The following is a 26,152-nucleotide window of genomic DNA, read 5'->3' as shown; positions in this document are numbered from 1 at the left end:
TTTAATCAAAGTCGTAGAGACCCTCAGTTTCAGTATGTAGGTGATACCGACTCTGCCCTCAGGTATAAGGTGAAGGCATAGGCAGGTGTGCCCGCAGGCACTGACCAACTTCCCAGACAGGCAGCTCTCCATCACCACCATCACAGGAACATCATCGAGGGAAACTCGGAGAAAATGATAACTGTGGACTGGAGTGGGCAGGGAAGTCTTCATGAAGGAGTTGAGTTTTGAGCCAGGTCTTAAAAAATGGATTGAATTTGAATAGAGGAGGAAATGGAGGGAGGACACTCCAAGCAGAGGAGGCTGCAGATGCAAAGAAGAGGAGCTGCACATGGGTAAAGCATGCATGGAATGGAAAGTCTGGATTGGGGTGTGATGGAAAGTCAAATATAGGAAATCAGATACGGAAGGCATGAAATGTTCTCGAATCTGTTGTAGGAAGGAAAAAGCCTTACTAGGATTTTGAATGGAGATGGGAGGGTGGTAGAAGGAGACTATCTGGCACACTTAAAGTGATCTTTAGGAAGGCTGCAATATTCAGGATGGACTGGAATTAGCCATTTAAACTAGCTCCAATCTGAGTTGATATTGGTCTAGAGTAACAAGACGGAAAATGGAAAAGAAGGAGGTGGATGTGAGAATGTTTTCAAGAAAATGAAAATTGAGATGCTTGGCAACTGATTGGATTCAGAAAGAGAGGAAAGGAAAAAGACAGGAATCTGGGATTTGACGTTTGGTTGGCCGGAAGGATAATGGTGCCTTTGAGATCAGACAGCTTGCTTTTGGTGACTGTCGTGGCCATCTCTGGGGGAGAGCAGGTAGACTGTGCAGCAAAGGAGAGAAGAATAAGTGAAGGAGGATGAAGGGAAGAGCCTGGGAAGAATTAGAGAGAAGGAGAGAGGGAAGGAGGAAGGAAGGGAGAGAGTGAGCGAGAGCAAGAATGAGAGAGAAGAGAGAGAGAGAGATCAGGGCATCAAAGAGTCAAGAAAACGAAGGGAGAGACGGAGATCTCAAAAAAGTTAGAGGTGACCACAGGGTCAAATAGTATAGAGATGGCAAGAAGAATCGCAACAGGAAGGAGACCACTGACTGAGAAGATCAATATGCTGCCTCCAAGTAAATCACGTTGAGCAGGCTTTTGTCTCCTCGCCGTTAGTTCAGTTGGTTAGAGTGCAATGCTCTTAATAACACCGTTGCCGGTTCGATCCCCACCTGGGTCATTGTGAGCTGCACCCTCCACAACGAGATTGAAACAACTACTTGACTTGGAGCTGATGGGTCCTGGAAAAACACAAGTAAAAAAAAATTTTAAAAGTTAAAAAAAAAATTACCAAACAATAAGGTGAAGGATACTGGAAAAAGGGTGGTGATTCCATACCAATGCAACTAATAGTGCTACGGCTCAGGTGAGGGCTGGACTCCATCCTGTTGGCCAGGCCGGTATTATCAGTGTCTTCTTAGAGAGGAGACAGAGGCTCAAAGACATTAATTAACTCACCCAAGGCCACATAGTGGAAGTAATGGAACTAGGACTGCAAACCAGGTCTGCATGGTCGTAAAGGCCCCACAGATTCCACCTCACCCCAGTGTCGGTGTGCACTGATGGCTCCTTAATAATAGAATGAACAGTCACCATTTCATGAGCACCAAGGACTGTATTAAATAGTTTATGTATAGTAATTTTATTTTATGGTAATCTTTGAAGTAGATATTAATCCTATTTTACAGATGGGAAAATTGAAGCTCAGAGAGGTTAAGTAACGTAACCAAAGCCACACAGCTAGAAAGTGGTTGAAGTAGGCTATATATTGAAGCTGTGGGCTTCTATTGCCTCTCAAGAATTTCTTAAAGGAAATTTCTACTTGGAACCAACTAGTGCTCCGAAGCTTTATTATAAGTCATTAATTGTATAAAACCACTATCACATATTTCCTGGGTGATTTTCAGTGGTTTGAATGCTGAGATCCTGGTGGCAGACTCCCTGAATAGCATCAGTATCACTCAAGACTGTTCTGTTGAGTTGCACTGCTTTTTCTTTATCACATTCCTTGCTTCACCCCAGGGATTGAGGGATAGTGTGTGGCTTGTGAATTTGCTTTTCATTGGGGATGGATGACAGTTCATCCACTGCCTTAATTGTTAGAAGTGTTCAGGCAGAATCAGGTACTTGTGGCTAGCCGGTGCCGCTCCCTGGCAGTCCCAGAGGCCAGCTTCACTTTTCCTGACTGAACTCTGCAGGAAGAGGCTGGCTGGGTCGATAGAAGCATCTGCCTGGCAGTGCAGGGCCTGTGAGACAGAGCTCTAATTTTCTCCCAGCATCCTTACTGTGGCCTGGGCAAGATCTAGTGAAGGCACATCTTAGTGAGAGCAGCCTGGCTGGAGAGCGGGGCAGACATGGAGATTTCCCTGCGGGGTCCTGGGCAGAAATAAATGGGAGCTCAGTTGATGACACTGTGATTGGTAGGCCAGAGCAAGGAGGGGGCCATTAGGCCAAGTGCCTCTCTTCCCCTTGGTCGTTAGTCAGAGAGCCTCAGGGAAAATGTCAGCCTTCCTGATCTGATAGAATTTCAAGCCCCCTGCTGTATAACTGAGTGATTCTCCCTGCTCATGGTCAGTAGCAGATTTTTCGCAAGGTGAAAGCAATTAGGCCTCCATCCCTTCCTCCCCTACTGCTAGGAAGCAAAGGAAGATGGAAGGGAAGCTGTCTCTGCTTCTTCCAAGGTCAGCCAGGGTGCCCTGGCCTGTTCCAGTAATTGGCTCCCCCACCTGCTCACACCTCTCGCAGGTTGTCGTGGTCTCAGGCATTTTGGTGTCCCTCAGAGCAATGAAGAGGGCAGGAGCTGCTGCTTTTACATTTCTCTCCGGAACAAGAAAGAGGGCATGTCACCCTGCACTGGACAGGGAATTAGTTGGAACACTGTGGGCAGCTCTGGGCAGCACACACACACACACACGGAGTTGAGCTGCTCTCTTCTCTCTCTGGAAGATTCAAAACCAGGCAGGAGAAAACTCTTTGGAAGGTGGAAGAATCCAGTCATTTGGTTAAGCTATGCCAAGCATTCTGCTAGGAGTTCCTGGTCCCTGGCTTCTAGGAGCTGAGGGGAGAGCATGGTGATTGCAGGAGGCAGAGGGAGGGGACAGGTAATGAGCAGGCAATTACCAAGGTGCTGAATGTCACAACAAAGGAAGGCAGGATACCAGGGGTACCAGATCTACAATACAAGTCAGGGAAGGCTGCTTGGAGGAAGAGACTTTTGAAAAGGGATAAAATCTCATGGTAAAATTGTTGAAGGTAAAAAGGGCAAAAATTGAAAATAGAAGCTTCTGATTATCCCCCACCACCCTTCCTAGTGGTAACAGCTGTTAATATAGTGTTCTGTACTTTTCCAGGGATTTTCTATGTGTAGCCAAGTGTAAGTACATATATATGGCACGCTTTTTTAAAAAATGGGATTGTATTATGCACCCATTTTGCTGGTTACTTCTTTCACTTCACAATATATCCAGTGCATGTCAGTAGAGAGAGCTTTGCCTCGTTCTTTTTGAAGGCTGTGTGTGGTATGAGGAAGTGATTTTTGAAAGGTAAAACCTGAAGAATGAGTGAAATTAGAAAAGCAAAGGGATGATTCTATAAGGAACAGAGCCTGGGAAAAGAAAAACAGATCTCTCTAACTACACACCCTAACATCTCCCCTCCTCCTGTTTTTAGACCCTCCTCCCTTTCTCTGCAGCCACATTCCCGCTCCCCCCCCCCCCCACTTTAATTTGCAAAGCCATTCAGCTCTTTTTGTCTTGCCCCGTCCTCAGGGAGCTTCAATCTTCATGCCAAAGCGACTTATTAAGTATTTTCCTAAACAAAGAGCCATCTACTCAGAGAAAAATTATGCCACTCCCCCAATAGACAAAAGTAGCTGCAGGCAGTTATAGTTTTAAATAGCAATTAAGGAAAAAAAAGTCTGCTACACACGTAAAGCACCTGGCAGTTCACAAATGGTGGTTGGTTGTTACTATTATTATTTACATGTGCTGATGGATGAGTTGGCTGCTGCGAGAATCCATCCTTCATCCTGGAGCACTCACCTCTTGCAGCTTTTAAGTGCAGAACTGGTGTTTTATTTGTCTTCATGCTCCCAGCTCTCAGCACAGGGCCTGACACAGACTAGACACGCAGGAAATGAGTGTTGAGTTGAACACTCAAGAGCTCAAGTGTGCCACTCTGAGCAGATACTGAATCATGCATGCTGTGGGCCTGCTGTGACATGAACCCCAATACAGACGCTTTGGGACAGTGGAGATTAAAAAAAAAAAAAAAGACTGGCCCTGGGGGACTTCACCATCAAGCTGGGCCTTGTGAAACATCCTATTGTATCACAAACGGGTAAAATATCGATGGTTCCTGCTATCTTTGGTTTTTTTGTCTTTCAGAGGATGAGATAAGCTCCTTCCCCACTTAGGCATAAAATAGATACAGCAATGTGCACAAATCTTAAATGAACAACGGGAGTTTTATACATGTATATACCTTTATAAACACCCACCCTCCCCACCCTAGATAAAGATACAAAACATCTCCAATACCCAGGAGTTTCCCTTGGACCCTTTTTAGGTATAGCCTCTGCTACAATAAAACCACGATTTCTGACCTCTAGCACTATAAACTGTTTTTGAGCTTTTTATTGTTAAATTAAAAAATCTTTAACTTCCACAACTGAAGTCTTCTTTTAAGTAAGGTTTTATTGAGCCAAAAATGCTAGTCAAAAGACACATCTTGGAGCATGGAGTCTAAACTACCAGCAGCATGGCTAGGTAGAAAAGACAGCATGTCTGTGGTCCCAGAGTTTTGCAAGCGTTTTTATATATCAAATGGGGGGAAAGGGGAAGAAAGAGGTAGTCTGAAAAAACGTATATGAGCTACAGGCAAAAAGGTGGGAGAAGGTGAAGCAGGGCCCGCTTGGAATAACAGAGTCCATGTAAAGAAATGTGTGCTCCCCTGTGGAGTGGCTGTGGGGAGAGGTCTGGAAAGCCCACATGTAAACAAGCAGAGGCTCCTGGAGTTAGATGGTGCCTGGCTAAAATAATCTGCAGAAATAGCCACCTGGAAATTAATCTGAAATCTCAGAAGGCCAAACAGGAATGTGAGAAGTTGTTAGCTGGTCTGCAGCCATTAACAGACTCACAGTTCTATCCCTTTCTCTCACTCTATGGCCACTGCAATTCAATTTCGAACATCTCAGAATCTTTTCCTGACCATTATAAATGGAAGCACACAGCATGTATTCTTGTAGGTCTATCTTCTTTCACTCAGCATTATACCTGTAAGATTCATCCATGTCAGTATTTAGTTCTTGTGTGTGCCTGGTCCCTGTCTTCTTGGAGCTGTGTGTGAGTGTGTGTGTGTGTGTGTGTGTCTGTGTGTGTGTGTCTGTGTGTGGTGTAGCGTACTACCATGTTTCCCCCAAAATAAGACCTAACTGGAAAATAAGCCCTAGCATGATTTTTCAGGATGACATCCCCTGAACAGAAGCCCTAATGCGTCTTTTGGAGCAAAGCTTAATATAAGACCTGGTCTTATTTTCAGAAAAACACGGTATTGAATGAGCACATAACAATGGACATTTAGTTTGTTTCCAGCTTCTATCTCTTTTGAATAATGCTGTTATGAACATTCTTTTACACATCTTTTTGTGGACTTAAGCACTTACTTCTCTTGACTATACAGTATATATGTGAATGGAATTGCTGGGTCATAGAGGACACATATGAGGTATGACAATTAAGTTTGCAAACTTGTTGCAATAATGTTGCTAACCTTTTATTGATATCAGAGGGATTATTCATTATGAATTTGTGCCAATTGGACAAACAGTTAACTAAGTTTACTATTTGGAAGTGTTGAAAAGGCTGCGTGAAAAAGTTAGATGACCTGAACTTTTCGCCAACAATTCATGGCTCTTGCATCACGACAATGCACCAGCTCACATGACATTGTCTGTGAGGGAGTTTTTAGCCAGTAAACAAATTACTGTATTGGAACACCCTCCCTACTCACCTGATCTGGCCTCCAATGACTTCTTTCTTTACCCAAAGATAAAGGAAATATTGAAAGGAAGACATTTTGATGACATTCAGGACATCAAGGGTAATACGATGACAGCTCTGACGGCCATTCCAGAAAAAGTTCCAAAATTGCTTTGAAGGGTGGACTAGGTGCTGGCGTCGATGCATAGTTTCCCAAGGTGTGTACTTTGAAGGTGACCATAGTGATATTCAGCAGTGAGGTATGTAGCACTTTTTCTGGGATGAGTTCGCAAACTTAATTGTCTGACCACGTATGTTTCACTTTAGTAAACACTGCCAGTTTGCCAAAGTGGTTGTACCTGTCAGTGATGTATGGGAATTCCAGTTTTTCCATGTCCTTGCTAATACCTGAAATTGTCAGTCCTTTTAATTTCAGCCATCTGGTGGATGTGTAATGGTATCTCATTGTTTTCCTGTGTTTACACTTATAAGAATGATGCTGTTTACATATGCTTATTTCATGTGCTTATTGGCCTTTTCGTGTGCTCGTTGGCCATTGGGATGTCCTTTTCAAAGAGTCTGTTCAACTTTGATCTTCGCCTCCAGATTCTCACCCACACTTAGGTGTCTATCCTTGCACTGCCTCCGGAAATCCTGCTCCGAAACTCCACACTCACATATCCAGCTGGCTCTTTGATATCTCTACCAGGATGACCCACATGTCCTTCAAGATCGACCTCCCAAACTGTAATCTTCATCTCCTCTTCAGCCCCAAATTCATTTTTCTTCCTTTCTGCTCAGGCCCGCTTCATGATCTGGCCCATCAGCTCCATTCTCACGGCCCCTGTTCACAATCTCACATATCTCAAGAAATTTGCATGACCCGTTTCCTTTCCCCACCCGCCACACCCATCCTTGCTTTGAGACCTCCTTTTCCAGTCTCATCTTACATGCCATTTCCTCTGGCTTAGGTGTTTCCTGTGCATTCCGCCAGCACCAGTTCCTTCCCGTCTTGTCACTTATCACACTGTGTTGTAATTACCAGTATCATTGCCTGAATCCCTGGATCAGACATCTGTTGTCTTTGCCTACCCAGCATTCATTTCCGGCTCTTTAGTTAGTACTCTAATTTTCCCTGGGAGCCATCCTTCCATTCCCAATCTGTGTGGTCTGGGTGGGGCTGCACAAGGCTTGCATATCACCCAGGCCTTGGCTAGCCATTACCCAACGCTGGGACTGCACATAGCTGGGACACAGTAAAACATTGCATTTTTAAGAGCGTGGGCTTCGCGGTTGGTCAGATCTGGGTTTAGATCTCATCTTTGCCTTTTGCTTGCTGCTGTGAATTTAAACGAGTAATTCATCCTCACTGAGCCTCAGTTTTCTCCTCTGTAGAAATGGATAAAGTCGTTGCTCCTAAGTTCGTCACCATCAAAGGGGTGCCGATCATAACGTATGCTATGTTTTGATAGCACCCACCTTACAAGGTAGTTGTGCAAATTAAAATGAGATGGTTTCTGTAAGGCTCTGTGGTGGGCACAGAGAGCACTCAGTACATATGAGTTGCTATTATTAGTTATTTTACATGTAGAAGTACTTCTGATAAGCATCGTAATAGAGTGCAGAGACGAGCGATTCAATGAGGAAGGCTTTCTGAGGAAAGTCTAAGTTTTTTTTTTTTTTTTTAATTAAATTTATTGGGGTGACAATTGTTAGTAAAATTACATAGATTTCAGGTGTACAATTCTGTATTACATCATCTATAAATCCCATTGTATGTTCATCACCCAGAGTCAGTTCTTCCATCACCATATATTCGATCCCCCTTACCCTCACCTTCCCCCCCCACCCCCCTTACCCTCTGGCAACCACTAAACTATTGTCCGTGTCTATGAGTTTCTGTTTCTCATTTGTTTGTCTTGTTCTTTTGTTGTTTTTGGTTTATATACCACATATCAGTGAAATCACATGGTTCTCTGCTTTTTCTGTCTGACTTGTTTCGCTCAGCATTACTCTCTCAAGATCCATCCATGTTGTCACAAATGTTCCTATATCATCTTTTCTCACTGCCGAATAGTATTCCATTGTGTATATGTACCACAACTTCTTTATCCATTCATCTATCGAAGGACATTTTGGTTGTTTCCGAAAGTCTAAGGTTTAAAGTGGGTTTGAAAGCTGGGGAGGAACCTATTTTGGCAAAGAGATCAGGATGAATGTTTTGGGAAGGAAGAAGAGTGAACAGGTATTTGTGACCAAAATGAGATAGTTGGATACAACTCAACCCTGTCCTCGGGGCACTATTGGGCCCTTGCCAGTAGTGGGGAATCTCAGAAGCTTCTCTGGCTTGGCTGCAGAAGGAAACAGACACCTCCCACAGAGAGAAAGGGAAGTCACAGGGCTGCTGTCTGGTGGTGCCCGAGATGGGGGCTAAACCAGTCAGTGGACAGATTTCTGTGGGGACAAGGGAGCTGGCAGGGTGAGGGCCTGAGGGTCAGCCCAGGATTCTGGCCAAGTGGGCAGCTGGCCTGGAGGCTTCTTTCTCCCTGCAAAGTTAGCGGGGCTGCTTCAGTGGCTTCTTCCCAGATGTTCAGAATCCCTGTCTCCTATGTGCCACCCTATGGGCTTTTCTCTAGGGAAGGTAGAGCACTACACAGGAAAGATCAAAGGGAACTCAAAAGGTTTTAAAACTCTGGACTGAGCTTCCAAAAAGGTCATCAAGGGACTGTGGGAGAGACAGCCAGACAGGCTCTGCTGCTCTCTTTCTTTCTTTTTTTTTGGGGCGGAAGGGGGTTCCGAAACCCAGTCTGCTGCTTTCTTGTTGGGCCAGCTATCTCCTATCTGCCCGTATAGATCTATCCTTCCCTGTTCTGGGTCTAACTTGATTCAATGTGTCAGCAGGCGCCTTTGCCTTCTGGCTTCAAGCTGGGCTCAGCCAGTGGGGAGTATGTGGATGAGAGAGGCAAGAGGAGAGAGAGGTATGGTATTTTTCCCTTAACTCCCTCCACAGGCTGGCAGTGTGCCTTGATTGACAGTCACTGCTATTATGGAGGCCTCTTCTCCAAAACGCCCTCCCTCCAGGTTCAGGTAACTATCTTTCCTCTGTCCCTCAGGTCTAGGGGTGATGACAGCTCCTTAGTTGTTACTAGCTCTGCGTCACCATGCTATCCCATGTGGTTCTCCTACACCACCTAAATGAACCCTTTTCAAATTATTCTAGTTTAAGTGTGCCATCTGTTTGCAGTTTGGACCCTGACTACTACATTTGCCAAATAAGGATTCCTTTGGTTGTCTCAAGGGAGGGAGAGAGAGAATGAATACGAATATGAATTACTGCCTCATGTACCTGAAACTTGAGGTACAGACTTTAGACATGTCTGTTCAAGTGTTTAGGCAAGAGCTCAAAGCTTTCAGGCTTCAGTTTCTTTCCATCCTTTGGCTCTATTTCCTTTGGATTTGCTTTGTGTGTAGGCACTCTCTCCACCTAGGAATCCACAGCATCTCCAACCTTCTATCCTCTCAATGTCAAGTCCAAAAACAAGTTCATTTCTCACCCAATGGATTCAACAAAGTTCCAGCACTGACTTCTTATTGACTTCACATGGGTCACAAGTCCACTCTTAAACCCATCCCTGTGACTAGAGGGATGTAATAAGCAATTGGCCAGACCTCGGTTACATACTCTCTTCTGGAGCTTGAAATAGAGGTGTCAACCTCACCCAAATCATGTGGCCTGAGAGTAGGCCGAGAATGTGGGAGGGTGGTTCTCAAAAGAGAGTTATTCTAACCAACAGAGGAAGCATAGATGCTGAGTGAGGCAAAACCATGTCTATTCTATTTGGCTGTGTGAATTTAGATAAGTGAGCTAATCTCTGAAACTTTTGTTTCCTCTTCTCCAAGAGTACTGAGAATATCTAATGATTATTGAACAGTTACTGTGTGCCAGGCATTGCACTAAGGGTTTTAGATGAATCTTTGTTTGGAAGGTACCATTATTTTCCGCAGTCAGATGAAAAAACCAAGACTCAGTAAAGTAGTTTGGAGCCCAGCATGACAGGGTTGTTGTGAGGATTAAAAGAGATAGAAGAAAAATAATATAGCTAACTTTTTTGTGTGCTCTTACTACATGCCAGGCCCTGAGCCAAATGTTCTACATGGATTTTTTTTTTTTTAAAGAATATATATTTTAAAATTTTTAGTGGGGAATATTGGATATTGCGGAACAGTGTGTTTCTCCAGGGCCCGTCAGCTCCAAGTCATTGTCCTTCAATCTAGGTGTGAAGGGCACAGCTCAGCTCCAAGTCCAGTCACCGTTTTCAATCTTTAGTTTCAGGGAGCACAGCCCACCATCCCCTGAGAGAATTGAACTGGCAACCTTGTTGTTGAGAGCTCACGCTCTAACCAACTGAGCCATCCAGCCGCCCCATGGATTCATATTTAATCCTTGCAACGACTCTCTCAGGTCTGGAAACACCTAGCACAGCCCCTGGTCCAGCAGGAACTCAAAGGTAGTTTCTTTCCCTTATGCTCACTTACTTTTCTCTTCATGTGGTTCAAGTATCTCCCCAGTGTTAGCCATCCTAGGTTCTTTGAGGTTTGCACAGCGTCTCTGAGCTCTTTCTCTTGCTACTTAGAAGCTGAGAAAAACCAGGCTCAGGGTCCATAAGAGACTGGAGAAGTCCTGATGGGGGTCAGGGTTCAAACAGAGGAGGGCAGATGGGAAAATAGGCATGGGGAACTGATGGATCAATGTCACTGAACCAGTGTTTTCCCCCTGAGCAGCTTTGGACACTTTTAAACATCTCTAGGGGGCTGAGGTTTACCCTATTGGGGAAGTGAGAGGTAGAGGGTTCATGAGTTTAAGTCTCCCCAGCAAGCTGGTATAGGACCGGATACACATTCTGGTTTATGCTCCAATCCCCTCGATCACTTCATCCTGAGGCTAGTCATCCATCATCTTTGTCCAGTCAGGTTCCAGGACTTGAAGAGTCTCCCAAATGATTGTTGTTACTTGAGAGGTTCTTTGTTGAAAGCTTTGACCAAGTTTTCTCCATTGTGACTGAGGTAAAGACTGTATCTCTAGGGGTCAGCCCGGTGGCTCAGGCGGTTAGAGCTCCATGCTCCTAACTCCGAAGGCTGCCGGTTCGATTCCCACATGGTCCAGTGGGCTCTCAACCACAAGGTTGCCAGTTCAATTCCTCGAGTCCCACAAGGGATGGTGAGCTGCACCCCCTGCAACTAGCAACGGCAACTGGACCTGGAGCTGAGCTGTGCCCTCCACAACTAAGACTGAAAGGACAGCAACTTGAAGCTGAACAGCACCCTCCACAACTAAGATTGAAAGGGCAACAACTTGACTTGGAAAAAAAAAAAAAAGTCCTGGAAGTACACACTCTTCCCCTTCCCCAATAATAAATAAATAAATAAATAAATAAATAAATAAATAAAAGACTTTATCTCTAATTTTTTGTGTTTCCAGCAACTAAATGCATGTTTAATTGAACTTAATAATAGTGATCATTTATTCAGAGCCTCCTGTGAACTTGTTACTTTACTGATCATCAAATTTAATCCTCACAACAATCTTGCTGCAGTTTTTTCATCCCTATTTTACGGAAGAGGAAAGTATGGCTCTGAGAAGGTCACAAGGCTACAAATGGCTAAATGTAAGCTAGTAAGTAGCTTGGACCACTTTCTTGAATTCCAGATTTGCATCTTCAGCTGCTTATGTGATGTATTCACTCAAATGCCCAATGGGCATCTGAAAATGACCACATTCAAGACTGTATTCCTGGTGTCCATTCCCCTCCGACCTGTTTAGTTCATTGCAACTGCATCTTTCAGTTGCTCAGGACAAAAACCTTGAGTTATCCTTAATTTCTCTCTTTCTCATATACCCTAACTCCAACCTTTCAATACACTGGGCCAGCTCTACCTGCAAACTACCTCCAGAACTGACCACTTCTTACTCTCTCTACTGCTCCTTTTCTGGTCTAAGCCATCATCACTCACCTGGATTACTGTAACAGCCTCCTCACTGGTTTCCCTGCTTCTGCCTTAGCCCTCTTTAATCTAATCAGATTCAGATGTCACACCTCTGCTGGAAACCTTTAATAGGCAAATTGCTGAGTAAAAGCCAAAGTCCTTATTCTGAGCTATAAGTGGTATCCTGAGCTGGCTTCCAGAGACTTCTCTCACCTCATTTGCGCTCTCCACCACACCCCCATCTCATCACTCTGCTGCACTGACTTGTCATCAGACCATGCACTCTCACATCAGAGTACTTGTTTATGCTGTTTACTCTGCCTGGAAATCTCTTCCCCCAAATACCCACAGGACTTGCTTCTGGATCTCTTTCAGGTCTTGACTCCAACCCCATCTTCTTGGTAAGGCTTTTCTTGGATACCTTATCCAAAATTTGACACCCTCCACTGATATTTCCTATTCTCCTTCCCTATGTTATTTTCTTTTTTCTCTCCTTAGGACTTATCACCATCTAAGAGAATATACCATATTTCCCCAAAAACAAGACCGGGTCTTATATATATTGGTTTATTATCAGTTTTTCCATTCACGTGTATGCTCCATTATAGCAGGGTTTTGGTCAGTTTTGTTCACTGCTGGATCTCCAGATCCTTTAACAATGCCTGGCATATGCTAGGTGCTTGATAAATATTTGTTGAAGAAATGCATAGTTATTTCTTTGTTGAACAAATGAATGAATGCATTTAGAAGGAGAAATGAAGCCTGATGACTCCTTCCGTTGCTCCATGCTACCTTTCCAAACTCAATGTCTCTGTGATACACAAGTAGTTATTTTTGGGTACTCACACCAGGCCCCCAGTGCTACAGGGGGGTTTTTGGAGGGATTAGTTATTAAATAACACCCTCCTTGCTTGAAAAAGTTTTGAATCATTTGAGAAATAAGATGAAGGAACAAGGCATATGGAGACCAAAATAGCAGGCTTGTTATTGATGACATTGATATTGGAGATAGGTCTGCTCCCTAATATTGATCCCACACTTAGATCACCTTTACCCCCCATTCATTGGCAGTGCCTGATACTGTAGAACTTAAGGCCTAGAGAAACAGGGCAGAATGCCTCCTCCAGGAGGAGAGCTGCACAGACCAGTTTTTTCTTCCAAACTCACAGATCCATTAAGTTACTTCTCTCCTTCAGGGGAAGCCAGTGGATGCCTTTCCCATGGAGGAAACGATGAGTGTTTCCCATCTAACAATCCCCAATTCTTTTTTTTTAAAATAATGGCTTTATTGATATCTAATTCACATGCCATAAAATTCACTCTTTTAAGTATACAAGTCAGTGGTTCGCAATATGTTCACAGTTATACAACCATTACCACACTCTGATTCCAGAATATTTTCATTGCCCCAATGTTCTTTGAAACACAAATGTTTTTAATGTTTACAAAGTCCAATTTATCTATTTTTTTGTTGTTGCTTGTTCTTTTCGTGTGTAAGAAACTATTGCCGAATCCAATGTCATAAAGATGTACTCTTACTGTTTTCTTCTAAGAGTTTTATGGTTTTAGCTCTTACATTTAGGTCTATGATATATTTTGAAATAAATTGTTTGTATGGTGTGAGGAGGGGCCCAACTTCATTCTTTTGCATGTGGGTATCCAGTTGTTGTCTTCACACTCTTCTCTAAAATTAATTGATCATAAATGTAAGGGTCTATTTCTGGATTTTCATTTCTAGATTTATTTCTGGATTTTCTAGGTTTATTTCTGGATTTTTATTTGCATATGTTCTTATGCAAGTACCTCCCATTGATTATTTTAGCTATGTAATAGGGTTGAAATTTATTTCCTTTTTTAAAAAAATTTATTGGGGTAACAATAGTTAGTAAAATTACATAGTTTTCAGGTGTACAATTCTGTATTACATCATCTATAAATCCCATTGTGTGTTCACCACCCAGAGTCAGTTCTCCTTCCATCACCATATATTTGATCCCCCTTACCCTCATCTCCCACCCCCCACCCCCCTTACCCTCTGGTAACGAAATTTATTTCTATTTTCAAGATTGTTTTGGCTATTCTGTGTCCCTTGTATTTCCACATGAATTTTAATATCAACTTGTCAATTTCTGCAAAAAAGCCAACTGAGATTCTGGTAGGCATTGTGTTGATTGTGTAGATCAGTTTGGAGACCATTGCCATCTTACTCCCCAGAATGCCATCTGTTCATTCCACTCCATGTACGTGAGCTTTCTTTCCATTTAGGTCTGTGATACATTTTAGGTCTTTTATTGCTTTCAAGGATGTTTTGTAGTTTTCAGTGCAAGTCTTGTACTTTTGTTAAATTTGTTCCTAATTATATTATTATTCTTGATGCTATTGTAAATGAAATTACCTTCTCAATTTCATTTTCAGAATGTTCATTGCTAGTTATTATGGACTGAATGTTTGTGTCCCCACAAAACTCATATGTTGAAATCCTAATCTCCAATGTGATGGTATTTGGAGGGGGGACCTTTGAGAGGTGATTAGGTTATGAAGGTGGAAGAGCCCTCATAAATGGGATTAAGACCCTTATAAAAGGGACCCCAGAGAAAACAGGTGTCTGCAACCTGGAAGAAGGCCCTTACCAGAACCCAATCATGTTGACACCCTGATCTCAGACTTCTAGCGTCCAGAACTGTGAGAAATAACTTTCTGTGGTTTATAAGTCACCCAGTCTATGATACTCTATTATAACAGCCTGAATGGACTAAGACACTAGTGTATAGAAATTCAACCAACATTTCTTTATTGATTTTATCTCCTACAACCTTGCTGAACTCATTTATTTGTTCTAATAGTTTTGTGGGTTTGTGTGTGTGTGTGTGTGTGTGTGTGTGTGTGTATTCCTTAGGATGTTCTACATACAAGATCATGTCATCTGCAAATAGAGATAGTATTACTTCTTACTTTCCAATTAAGATGCCATGATTCCCAACTCTTATCCTGTCTTTTGTTCTTCTCACCCGTAAACTTTAGGCTAATCTTCCTAGTGTTTTGCTTTCAAGTTGGAGTAGGATTTGGAGACTGATGTTCCAAGCCAAGTTTAGCTGCTGATCCATTCCTGTTTCTTCAACTACAAAATTCTTTGAAGAAATGACAAATTAAAACGAGATAATATATATGAAAATCATATGTTATTTTCCCTGCATCTGTTATGTAGCAGACCCTGTATGCAACAGAATCATCACAACATTCAGGTCCAGAGGCATCAGTCATATAGAAGAAATGTGAATAACGCCCTTGGAGATAACATGGTTGTCCTGATAGCAAACATTTATCTTTCATTCTCACAACAGTGCCTTGAGGTTGATGTTACTAATCTCATTTTAGATATGAGAAAATTGGGGTTCAGAGTAGTTAAATGATTTTAAGGTCATAGCATTGGTAAGTCTCAGAGTCTAGATTTGAACCCAAGCCTTTCGTGATTCCATTATGTGAATCTGTCTTTTTGAGAAATATTAGTAATTTTAAACAAATTTTATCTTGAAAAATAGTACATGCACATGGTAAAGAACTTAACAGTATAAAAATACAGGCAGTGCAAGTGGTTCTTTCTTATTGGCATGCCCTCAGTCCCACCATCCCTAGAGGCAGTCATTAGTATTAGTTTCTGGTGTTTTCTTCTAATATATTCTATACATAACTAAATACATGTCTATAGTTATGCAGATCCTTATTTATGATACACACTCACACTTATTGACTATTACACATCTTGCTTTTTTTTTAACTTATCAATGAATCTTGGGAATCATTCCACAGCAGCACATACAGATCTACCCTATTTTTAACAGCTGCATACTATTCCATTTTATCCAGATGCTCCCATACTGAGGGATATTTAGACTGTTTCCAGTTGTTTTGTTGTTGTTGTTGTTTTGCTGTTACTAACAATTCTACAGGAAACATCCTTTTATGAATTTATTTGTATATGTCAAGCTGCCTTGGGAAATCCTTCGAAAAGTAAAAAGAACTACAAAGGACAATGGGTTTTTATGACTAAGATGATTGTAATTATCTTCCTGCAACCCTACCTCCTACCCTCTGGAACCCCCAGCCCTGATCATCAGTGCTCTCTAGCTGACAGGAAAGCTCTCCATCACTTGCTCTAGCAGCTGGAAGAGAGTGTCTCCTGCGAGCCCCTGGCTTGGAGTGGACAGCACTGTCCAGATGGGTTTGCTGTCATTAAACTCAGCCTGGCTGAGCCCAGGTCATGGCCTGTTTTGGGGTAGAGTGCTGAGCTTCTGATGCTGGTATGCAGCACACAGGGTAGCCAGAAGTTATGCCTCTGGGATGACCTTGGCCATCAGGGTGCACTGGGTGCCGCGGTTTAGCTAGATCAGGCTCTGACCTATTCTGACCAGGAGAGGGCAGTAGTAAGCTGCCTAGCACTTGTGCCAGGCTCATGGAAGGCTCTCCTTCCTGTACAAGTTGGTTCTTCTGTCTGTAGCAGCTCCACAGAGGACTGGGCAGCCAGGCAAATCTCCCTATTCTTGAAGAAGGAAGATGTGTTAGAGGAAATCTGGTAGAATGTGCATTGAGGACAATGTAGGAGAAAATAAAATCAAGGTAGCTGCTCCTCACCCCTGACAATAGCTTTATTTTTTCCCCACAAATATAATGCACACACACTATAAAAACCTCAAATAATATATAAAAGTACAAAGAAGAAAAGAAAAAACCGCCTGAAATCCCATAGCATGAGATAACCACTGCTCACATTTTGGCAATATTTTTGTAACCTGCTTTATTTTTTTTCCCCAGAAGATGTTGTGGCCATCTATTCTTGTCAATACCTTTAATGTTAGAAGCCTCAGGACTTGTACTTACATAAACGCTTTTTCAATTTTTCTACCCAACTTACCCCAAAGGCAGAGAAGATGAATGAATGCATTGCTTGGCGGGTGGCGTGTGAGACAGTGTGTGGTGCTGGAAAGTAAGAGAGTGGGAGAAACTTCTTTGACATATTGGGCTATTGACTTAAAAATTCAGACGAATCTTGTATTATACCTCATAACATTTTGCATTCTACTCCATGTTTGTTTGTTTTTTAAATATTGTCTTTGCTCCTCCAAAGCTTTATAACGTTCTGTTGTATGTATGTACCATCATCTATTAAGCAAAACACAGTGTTGGACACTGAAGTCATTTCCAATTTTTCTCTAATATAAACACTACTGCAATGAGCATTCTTACGCATATGTATTTTCTCTTGTCTGATGTCATATGTCATTAGAGTAGAGCTCTAGAGTGGGCACTTTTAAAAATAAAGATATTCCTTTCCTCCTCAGTGCTTTTGAAAAACTGGTACAAATGAGATGAAAAAGGTGCTGATGGGGAGAGGGGTTGTCCTTTTCTAGTCCTAACTGGGACCTAAGGGTGAACTGGCTGTAGGGTTGGACCCAACCCCCACCCCCACCCTCCCCTGCCCCGCTTCAGCATTCAGCACATACTGATTACACGGCTTCTTGGTGCCCAGTGCTGTACTAAGCTCTTGTTTCCACCATATCTCATTCAGTCTTCACAACAACCTGGTAGGGTAGGCATTCTTGTGCATTTCACAGAGCCAGTTCAGTGTGGCCAAGGTGACACAGCTAGTTGTTGGATGTGGAGGTGTTTTGATTCAAGAAGCCGGTCTTTGTCAGCCTGGTGAACAGGGCACCTTGGCTACAGACTTGTTCCTAGGACAGTTTTCTAAAAACCTTTTAGTTACAAGTCAAAACAAAACAAAACCCCCCAAAACACTAAAGCTATTTTAGGTTTTTTTTTTTAAAAGGAGGATGGGGGGTGGGGAGAGAATTATATGCACACAGAGAAATCTCATGGAATCCAAGAAGAGAAGTAATTGGTCTCATGAGGGGTGAGGAAGCAGCTCTCTCTTTCCCTGTTGCTCCTTCTCTCCTCTCTCTCTCTCTCTCTCTCTCTCTCTCTCTCTCTCTCTCTCTCTCTCTCTCTCTAATCACAGCCTCTGGCCTCTGCTTCCATGGGTGCATCAGCCTCATTCTTCTTCAGCAGATCAGCTTCTCAGCTGCTCCACGAATGTGTTCTCCCAGCTCCCACTTTTACATCCGCTCAGTTTAAGCATGCAGCTCAGACTGAACTAGGATCTCTCAGTCCTACGGTGTTTCCCCGAAAATAAGACCTGGTCTTATATTAAGGTTTGCTCCAAAAGATGCATGAGGGCTTATGTTCAGGAGATGTTATCCTAAAAAATCATGCCAGGGCTTATTTTCTGGTTAGGTCTTATTTTCAGGGAAACACGGTAAAAGTAAATCTGATCTGATTACACCATGATACATGTTCACTTCTGGTCCAACCAGTCATGACCTTGGGGTGCAGGGTTTGGAAGTACAAACGTGGATGCTGGTTTAGTTTGTGGGTAGGGGGCAGTTCTTCGAAAACGGGAATCATTGTGGGCTGGGAAGATTCCTACAAAAGTGTATGTTTATGTCTACTATAACTCCCTATGTATAAAATCCAAATGTTAATCAGCACACTTTTGGATCTGAGTGACAGAAACTCAAGACGACTTAAACAGAAAAAGGGAATTGATTTTCTCTAACAGAAGAGTCAAGGGCTTGGCTTCAGGCACAGCTAGACGCACTTGCTCAAAAAATTCCATTAGGAACCTCTCTCTTTCCATTTCTCAGCTAGACCTTTTTCTGTTTGCTTCTTTCCTCGGTAGGCTTTTTCCTCATGGTGGTAATATGGCCACTAGCAGCTCTAGGTTTATATTCTCATGCCTTAGCTTTCTCTGTGGAAAGCAAATTTCTCCTTTCCAATCATTTCTAGGATGATTGGTTTTGATTGAGTTATAAGCCCATCCTGAACCAATCACTGTAACCACAGGATACTTTTCTCTGATTGGCTAACCCTGGGTCACATGACCATTTCAAGCAATGATGTGAATGGGCCACATTGAGTGGAGTGGGGGAAAAACAGTTCCCCAAAGGAAAAATGGGGTGCTATTCACAGAGATTCCAGAAACTACTGTTTTAAAACAGTGAATTGGAATTTGCACTAGTAACCTCCTAGGACATGTTAAAGAATCCTGGTGGAGGGTGTGGAGATGCCTTTTATCCTTTTACTTAATATACATTTATTGAGGGTTCTATGTGTGCTCAGCACATACAACAGTGAATCAGAGAAACAAAGTCCGTATTCTCATGGAGTTTAAATTCCAGTAGTGTACCAAAAAATATATGTTTCGTGAGCACCTGAAATGCTCTGTACAAAACACTATTTCCATTCCAGTTCCTTTCCCCTCCCTTCCATATAAAGAGAGATAAAATGTGGTCTTTTCCTGTAGGAGCTTACAATATACCAGGGCAGATAAAATCGTGATAAATAATAACAAATGGTAAATGCCCAGAGAGTTATACAAACAAAGTGCTCTGAGAGAGAGGGCTGGGCCGAGGGGGAAATACTACTACTAATGGTACTGTTAGTACTGAAAGGGTTAACATTCACTTAGTGCTTACTGGGTACCAGGCACTGTGCTAAGAACATTCTGGGCAATGTCTCCCTTCATCCCAATAACAACCCTATGAAGAAAGTACCCCATTCGACAGAGGAAGGAACTGAGGCTCAGAGAGGTGAGGTGACTTGCTCAAGAGCACACAGATGGGGAGTCTCAGAGTCGGCACTTGAACCCACATCTGTCTGACTTCAGAGCCCATGACTTTAACTATGACATAGTCCTGGGCCTGGAAAGAAGGGCAGGAGGTGTTGGGCCAGGACACCTGGGCGTGTGGTATACGTTGGGGGCAAGGAGCCTGCAGGAACAGGCTTTGTTTTTCCCTCTACCCAGAGGGCTTTCTCTGCTTCTCCATACAAATGGCAGAGAGTGGCTGTCCCCAGCTTTGAGTCCAGTGCCTGCACCTGACCCTCTGGTTCTGATTACAAACCAGCAGCCCTGTAGGCCAAATATCATGCACAAGATATTCTTAGGCTGTGGCATTTAAAAGAAGGAATTAGTGCCAATATTTGAAAATTGGGAAATTTGACATAAAATCTGGAAAATCAGAATATCTGTCAAGTCTGGGCCTATACTCCCATGGCAACCATCTGCTAGAGCAGAGTAACAGCTGCTAATTTCAGACAAGGCCCAGACTCTCCATTTGCCACAATTGCCCATTCCCCATTGTCTCTCATTGGGCTATTTCACTCATTTTCATTACTGACGTGACCCTTAGGAGCATTTGAATTAGAGTCACTATGTCCCAGTTTCAGAGTCCCAGGAGATAGAATTCAGGCCAGCTTGGGTCAAATGTGCACCTCTGGTTCAAAACACCATGGTGATAGCAGGGCAGGTTTCGGTGAGGTCAACGTGGAATCTAGGGGCGCCTCTTCAGCAAGGTCTGTAGGCAACAGTGGGTCGTCAGAAAAAGGACTGTAGTTGGGCAGACGCTCCAAGACATGTCTAGTAGAAAGGGGATAGAAATTCAGGCCTACAGCCCACTGATAAGGTGTGTAATCATCTAAACTCCAAGTCATGATGAAGGCCTGAACCGAAGCAGAAACAGTGGGGGTGAAGGCGGAAGGGGGAGATATATAACATGTTAAGAGCATGGTGATTTGTGGGCAGGGCAGGGAGAGGGCAAGGGTGACGTTTGAGCCGCTGGCTTGGGTAACAGGGTAAAAAGTGATGTCATTCATCAAGATCGGGGACACAGGAGGAACATGTTTGGGGGGAGATAAAGAGTTCAGTTTGGGGCATGTTGAGCTTGTTATGCTTGGGGTCATGCAAGTAGAGCAGCTTACTAGGCAGCTGACATTTAGGGGAAGGTATGGGCTGGAGAGGTGGGAGTTAAAGATCTGAGCTCCGATTAAACCCGGGAAGGGGCACAAAGAATAGGAAGGGAAGAGGAGTCAGAGAATAACCATGAGGAGCAACATTTAAGGGATGGAGAGCAGCCAGCAACCTGTACCAAAAAGGGCTGGTTGCAGAGGGGCTTTGGCCTCACAGAGGTCCAGGCAGGAGAGTTTAAAGAAGAGAGTGGTCAACAGTGCCAAGTGTTTCAAGAGGGCAAGAAGGAAAGCCCTGGAGACAGTCTTTTGGATTTGGCAATGAAGACAGCATTGATGAGTGTGATGGGAGTGGAGTTGGGCAGAAGTCAAGTTACAGGGGCTGAGAAACGAGTGGGCAGGGAGGATGGGAGACAGGGTGTCGACGCTCCCTAGGACTGGGGTGTGGAGGGAAGGGGAGAGTTTGTCCAAGAGCAAGGAGTTTGTGTCAAACAAGATTCCACGGGAAGGCCTGGCTGCGGGTAGAGACCCAGGTGTAGCTAATGTCTTGTTCTGGGTACAGGAGGGTCTGGGAAGGACTTAGCTGCCAGGTGCTGTCTCGTTCGTGGAACTGGAATGAAAGCTCATCCTAGGGGCCAGCAAAGGGATTTACCCTAAGACGAGGCCCAGGCTTTGTGGCTGGGTTTTCCCCACTCTGCATCTAGTTTCCTTGATCCATTGAATATCTTGAGCTGGTTTTGCTGAATGACTCAGGAGCTTGAGCAAGCTTTGCATACCGAGTTTCACAGCTCTGGGGGAGGGGAAGTCCGATTTCTTTCCTGATAACTGAGAAACAGTCATTAGATATTGAAAGAAGGACAATTAGCCCCAGCTTCAGGGGGAAAAAAGGTCTCTAAGTACTAGAGAATTCTATTGCTTGGATCTGGGAGCAAATGACTGATGCTGGGATACTTTTATCTCTGCCACCCCCTACATCTTAATAAAAATAACAATATAACAGTTAGTGAGTGCTTTTATAATTGTCAGGCACTGTTTACGGGCCTAAGGCTTTATCTCTGACATTGAATACTCTTATTATCCTGTTTGACATGAGGAAGTTGAGAGTTAGAGAGGTGAAGTGACTTGCCTGGGGCATCCAGCCAGTAACTGGAAGAGCTGAGAATTGACTGCCAAAAGCCCAAGTTCTTTACCACTAATGCAATCCTGTGCTTACAGGATGTCTGTAGGTGACCCAGCAAGGCTGTGGGATTGCTGAAGATCCCACACAAATGGCTGCAAAACAAGGGTCTTGAAAGAATCTTCTCTCCAGCCAAGATTTCTCCTGGGAAGGAAGGGACAGGATCATCTGAGCTTGTTCTGAGGATCCTTGTCACCTGTGACCCCCTTCCATGGCTCCCTCCCCTGAGCTTAGAAGCTCAGGGATAAAGGGCCTATTCACTGGGCCTCCCAGAGCTGGGTCTGGAAGCTAGCCCTGGCATCAATCAGCCAGTGGTTAGTCCCTCCCTCCAGGAGCCTGCCTTCCCTGCCCCTCCCTCTGGACTCGACACCTGGTATCTCTTTCTTGTGTCCCTGAGCCCAGGGTGCAGGAGGCCCAGGCGGGCACAGTATCACTTTCTTCCTAAACTGTCCCTGAAGGAGGGACAATTTTGTGTGCTGCCCGCCCCCACTGTCAGTGTACACTTCCAAGGGTTCCTGTGGAATCCAATCTCCAGTAAACACCCAAAGAGGAGGAAGTGGGCCAAGCAATGAGCCTGCGATTGCATCAGGGCTGACGTACTCCCCCTGCCTTTTCCCCCATCTCAGTCTCCACAGGAGCCCCATGGGGCCAAGCCCAGGCCCTCTCTCCTTCATTCAGCCTAGGAGGAAGGCTAAGGGTAAGGCGAAAAAGTAATGTTTACAGAGTGCCAACCAGGCACCATGTAACAATAATATCTGGCTTGGGACACATTAGGCACTGGATCAGGAGCTCTACTTCTGTAATAAGAAGCAACTAATGTTTATTGTATGCTGGTGCTATGTGGTTTTCATGTACCATCTCATCTAGTAATTCTAGCAATACTCTTAGGAGTTACTATGATTATGATTACCCTTTCCAGCTGAGGAAACAAACTCAGAGGGGTTAAAGATCAGAATTTATCCGGGTCACTGGATTGGGCATTGGAGAGACAGGGTTTGGACCTGGGTCTGTTTGCTCTTTGCTTCACCATTATATGTTAATTAATGTAATTTTTCTCAATAAGGATAAGGTAGTTATTATTAGTGTTGGTTTATAGATGGGGAAACTGAGACTCAGGAAAATGAATTAACTTGCTTGAGGCCAAAGTGCAAGTCTCAACTCTTGTCACCTTTAATTCGATGCCTTCATGCTGAACTCTAGTGGGCCCAAGAGGAAGGAACCCTCGCTGGAGTGTTCCTATGTAAGAGTCCTTCTCAATGCAGAGTGGGTTTCAGATCATTTCTCCCCTCCCCCCTCTCTAGGCCGTGATAGAATCAGCACCTACCTCTGTGAAGTCACTGATCATGTTGGCTTGTGGTCATTTGCTGAGCCAGCCTTCCCTCTGAACTGCCAGCTCTCTGAGGGCCAACTCTGGCTATTCAGTCATCTCTCTGGACCCGCTAGTGCCTGACCCAGAGGAGGGCTTGTTTGAATGAATTGATTCATTAAGGAGCTGGGATTGGAGTCTGTCCTTTGGGTTCTGCTAGAACTATTTCCACTCCCTCACCCCGCTACACGGTCTTCTCACCAGTGAGGGCTAGTTACACAAGCTGAGACGCAAATGGCCAAGGCAGCAGGTGAGCTGACTTAGAATCCTTTCCCTCTCCTTCCCCTTTTTTTTTTTTTTTCCCCAGAAGCCAAGGAGGTACCATGAAAACTCAAACGTGCCGGGAACCAGTCTCAACCCCCAAGTCAAGGAATGCAAAAGGTGAGGAGTCTCCATGGTAACAGTAGCACAGGTGTGTTGGTGAATACTTTGTTCCTGCAGCTTGCCAGGGAAGGCCTGCCCAGTGCCTGTTTAAGGGTTTGCATTTTCTGGCTACAAGGGAGCTGCATTTCATTTGTTCCTCTAAATAGGACATTACAGGATACTTTGCCTTTTATTGTTTCCATTTTCTTATAAGTGGAAGGGAGAGGAAAACTACATTTTCCTTCCCCTCCCACCCACTCAGAGAAACTCCAGAAAAACACCAGCATTCCCATCAGAGGCTCTGCTGCCGCTGGTCATGAAACCCCATCATCACTTAAATCACTCCATTTTAAAGGTTTGTGAAAACTGCACCAAATTGATTTTTCCCATATCCCTTCTATCTATTATTTCTGTGGTTTCTCTTCTTCACTGCTGCATTTCCCAGGGGCAGGAGAGCAAGTCTATATGGAAACTTGAGGTATTCTTATGTGGTTTGGGAACCAAAAAATAAAAGTATTTGTGAGGGTACCAAATTGTTTTTCTTTCTTTTACTTACTCACGTACTTACGTATTTATTTTTACCCTGGGTCTGTTGAAAAGGATTTGGCTCACGGGTTCCAAACTCAATTTAGCTTCAGGCCTTAATCACTCCTGAGCAGAGAATCTGTGGCCACAGGGATGGAAAGAACTTTAGAAGTCACCTACCTGACTCAGAGGTCCCCTGACTGTTAGATGACATCAATAGTCAAAACTTTAAAAAATGAGGAAGGGGGCACCCAGGTATGGTTGCCAGCTTTGCGTTGAGCCAAACAAGGACATTAACAAAAACCAGCTATCATGCTCTACAACCACTGCTTCATAAAAGGAGGAACATTTTAATACCAAAAAAGGTAGGAAGGGTAAACTCTCAGAAGGAAAGACTGTCCCTTAAACTGAATACATTTAGCATATGAAAATTCACCTCTTTATCCTTCTTTTTCTCCTTTCCCCAGGCACTAGCACCAGTCTCAGGGTGAACATCGGCGAACCACTGATTTAGTTAACTGTTCCTACCAGTATTTCTTGGAGATAGCGTCTTGGCCTCTGTTTGGATACCTCTGGTGGCTGGGATGCTTACTACTTTCTCTCTTTGGATGATTCAAGCTGTTGTTTCTTTTTCATCACCGTCTCTTTCCTGCCCTTTTTCAGGCTGGTTAATGTCCCTCTTCCATGCTTCCTTATCCTCCCTGCAGTTACCACTTTTGTAGTTCTTATCAGACAGTGTTGTAATTGCCAGTGACACATCCAGCAACAACTAGACTCAACTTCTTGAGGGCAGGGTCTACATCTTTTCACTGTCGGATGTCAGGACCATCACATGGCAGAAGCTCATCAATAATTGTTGATTGAAGGAATGACCTTCTACCCACGAGACTAATGAAACAACAGTCATAATAATCATGAAAATAACTAACATTTATTTATGTGTACTCTAGCCTGAACACTTTATATGATTCTAATCAGGAACAGACTTTTATATCGGCCTATTTGGAATAAGATGAAAATGATAATATACGAAGCATGTTATTTTAAAAGGAACAGTTTATCTGGGAATTTATCCTACAGAATTCCCCTAAAAGGGCTCCAAGATGTATATGCAAAAATATCCATTGCAGTACTGTTTGTAATAGCAAAATATTGGAAACAATCCAAATATATACTTATATATCATTAGAGGACCTATTAAATTATAGTGCAGTCATACTATGTAGGCAGTCTTTAAAAGAATAAGGTAGATCTAAATGTATTGACATGTACTGTCCAAGACATATTGTTAAGAGAAACCCCGTTTCTATTAAACACACACATATGCACACATACATGAATACACCAAAAAAATATGAATGTATAGAGAAAAATCTGGAGGAACAAATGACAAATACAAATTGTCAATAGTGGTTTTTTCCCTGGGTATGATTGTTGGGGGACTTTCACTTTATTAAACATTCATCTCTGTAATTTAAAAAATGTATAAGAAGGTTGTCTTATTTTTAATAGTTATTAAAGTATAATTTACGTACCATAAAATTCAGATATCGTTTTTGAGACTGGGGGCAGGGAAAGCTTTATTTTTTTTGGGGGGGGAGGGAAGATTTTTTTAAAACACAACGAGAAGGAAAGACTTCTGACATTGAAGCTAATCTAATCTTTTGTCCCTTTGCCTGCCCTTTTGTTCCCTTTCCCACAATGGGTCACCTCACCCCTCTCAATATCTCTGTGTGGCCTGGAAAACTCCTTTTCTTTACCTGGGCTTGTAAAAGGAAGGGTTCACTAGTTGACTTCTGAAGTTCTCTCAGACATTACCGTAGTTCAGTGAGTTTATAGTCCTTTTGCGCTCCCTCCTACCCAAACTCATTTTTAGGGAGGATCTGATCATCTCATTCTCATTACAGGAAAATGGCTGGTGAGGC

At 43.4% G+C, this 26,152-nt stretch overlaps 1 long non-coding RNA gene across 2 annotated transcripts in view; it reads left to right on the top strand.

Moving 5' to 3' along the window:
- The window catches only part of LOC148755628 (uncharacterized), a 39,641-nt gene extending 14,318 nt beyond the window's left edge, over positions 1–25,323 (top strand). The window contains exons 1-3 of one of the 2 annotated variants that reach the window (XR_016018601.1): positions 12,285–12,404; positions 23,647–23,720; positions 24,695–25,323. This is a non-coding gene — a long non-coding RNA (uncharacterized LOC148755628). Of the gene's footprint in view, positions 1–12,284; positions 12,405–23,646; positions 23,721–24,694 lie in introns of those variants that run through there. The other variant, XR_016018600.1, reaches the window with a different exon arrangement.
- The last annotated feature ends 829 nt before the right edge of the window (positions 25,324–26,152 follow it).

This window comes from Rhinolophus sinicus, chromosome 14, assembly GCF_057876585.1.
Source record: "Rhinolophus sinicus isolate RSI-liver-muscle chromosome 14, RSI-T2T, whole genome shotgun sequence".
Lineage (NCBI taxonomy): Eukaryota > Metazoa > Chordata > Mammalia > Chiroptera > Rhinolophidae > Rhinolophus > Rhinolophus sinicus.
This window is presented reverse-complemented; position numbering and strand designations above follow the sequence as displayed.